This window comes from Limulus polyphemus, unplaced genomic scaffold, assembly GCF_000517525.1.
Source record: "Limulus polyphemus unplaced genomic scaffold, Limulus_polyphemus-2.1.2 Scaffold6790, whole genome shotgun sequence".
NCBI classification, from domain to species: Eukaryota; Metazoa; Arthropoda; class Merostomata; order Xiphosura; family Limulidae; genus Limulus; species Limulus polyphemus.
Genome location: NW_013672400.1, coordinates 13034 through 15376, shown reverse-complemented (window position 1 = coordinate 15376; position 2343 = coordinate 13034). Strand labels below are relative to the sequence as shown.

The following is a 2343-nucleotide window of genomic DNA, read 5'->3' as shown; positions in this document are numbered from 1 at the left end:
GATTAGTTTGAAAGGTCACAGAATTAGTGTAATTGTCTCTGTCTGTGTATAATCAAAGTGGTTTAACTTGACTTCGGAGTAAACGCATCTGTTCAAACCACAACTCACATAGTGATACGACAAACCAACCATGAAGACCAAGGAACGTTCCAGACAAGTGAGGGAGAAACTGGAAGAGAAGCACAAATCAAGAGAAGGTTACAAGAAAATTTAAAAGTCGCTGATTATCCCTTTGAGTATGGTGAAGTCCATCATTAAGAAGTGGAATGTGCTTCATACCACCCATTCACTACCCAGATTAGGCCGCCCTTCCAAACTAAATAGCCGGGCAATCAAGAAGCTGGTTAGGGATGCCACTGTGAAGTCAACAGCCAACGATATATAAGTTATGTACCAGTAGTTACAATACTAACTGTGTATAGAGTTACCATGATACACGAGTTATACATCTGTGGTTACAAAACTTGCAAAGTTCCGTGTCTGAAGTGGGAGTCAGTGTTCATACATCTACAATATCCCGATTCCTACACAAAGCTGGCCTGTATGGGCAAGTGGTAAGAAAGAAGCCATTACTGAAAAAGAATCATCTTAAATCTCGAAAGGAGTTAGCGACAAAGCAAGAAAATGATACTGCATATATAACAAAGGCAATACATCATAATTTATCCCTAAACAGTCAATTGTGCCACGATAACAGTAATTATAGGTTTTAGATCTTGTCATTTCACCAGTTTATAGTATTTCAATCTTACCACTTTAACAGCACAGGCTTTTAATCTTGCCACCTTAACAGCACAGGCTTTTAATCTTGCGTCTTTAACAGTAAAGACTTTTAATCTTGCCACTTTAACATTACAGACTTTTAATCTTGCCACTTTAACAGTAAAGACTTTTAATCTTTCCACTTTAACAGTACAGCTTTTAATCTTGCCACTTTAACAGTGCAGACTTTTAATCTTGTCACTTTAACATTACAGACTTTTAATCTTGCCACTTTAACAGTGCAGACTTTTAATCTTGTCACTTTAACATTACAGACTTTTAATCTTGCCACTTTAACAGTGCAGATGATTGATCTTGCCACTTTAACAGTGCAGACTTTTAATCTTACCACTTTAACAGTGCAGACTTTTAACCTTGCCACTTTAACATTACAGACTTTTAATCTTGCCACTTTAACATTGCAGACTTTAATCTTGCCACTTTAACAGTACAGACTTTTAATATTGCTACTTTAACAGTACAGACTTTTAATCTTGCAACTTTAACAGCACACACACTTTTAATCTTGCCACTTTAACAGTAAAGATATTTAATCTTGCCACTTTAACAGTGCAGACGATTAATCTTGCCACTTTAACATTACAGACTTTTAATCTTGCCACTTTAACATTACAGACTTTTAATATTGCCACTTTAACAGTGCAGATGATTAATCTTGCCACTTTAACAGTGCAGACTTTTAACCTTGCCACTTTAACATTACAAACTTTTATTCTTGCCACTTTAACAGTGCAGACGATTAATCTTGCCACTTTTTATTTTTCTAACTTATCAGTAACTGTTCTTAATATTTTTATTCCGACAAAAGGTTTTCTAATTCCCATAAAAAAGTGTTAAAATTTCATTTTTTATTAATCATACCTTTTTGTTTGTTTTAGATTTTCATACAAAGTTACACAAGAGCTAACTGCTCATAATCTTCCATACTTTTGAACTGATAAACTATATATGAAACTAACTAGTGAACCCCACCCACCCTTAGTTCTTGGGCTACTCTTGTCTGACCAAATAGTGGAATTTGGACGTCATTCATAAATGTTTCTCTATGAGGACTTCTATGTACATCAGATAATTACTACAAATTTTACTTGGAAATTCAGGATTTCATTCCCTCGGTGGCCACAGCATCAGTTGTCTAGGTTTTGCGCTGAATCAAAACAAACAAACCATTTGGATATAAAACTTCACATCACTAAGTTTACTGATATGCCCATTTAATATTTTACAACTAATATCATAAAACAAATACATATAAAAAGATAGATAAACAGTCTTCTAGTCCTGTAACTTGTTGTTTCATACACAATTATTGAAATTTTTATCTAAGACTGTATTTGGTAAGTTAGTGCTTTTTATTTCACCGTAAAGTAAATAATATATATATATGAGAAAGAAAAAACTTTACAAATGAAAGGATGATGTGGTAATCTCAGGTGAATCTAGTTATGCTATAGAGCTTCATAAGTCCGCTCCGATAATAACAGGAGGTTCGACAAGATACGATTATTGTACAACAACGCTGAATTACTGCCCTGTGAGTTTAAGTATAGGATTAACTAA

The 2343-nt window shown here is 34.1% G+C and overlaps 1 protein-coding gene across 1 annotated transcript in view; it reads right to left on the bottom strand.

Annotated features, from left to right (window-relative positions):
* The window catches only part of LOC106474072 (glutamate carboxypeptidase 2 homolog), a gene marked incomplete at its 3' end in the record, with an annotated part of 17730 nt that extends 15801 nt beyond the window's left edge, over positions 1-1929 (bottom strand). The window contains exon 1 of the mRNA XM_022402454.1: positions 1760-1929. The remainder of the gene's footprint in view (positions 1-1759) is intronic.
* Between the last annotated feature and the right edge of the window lie 414 nt (positions 1930-2343).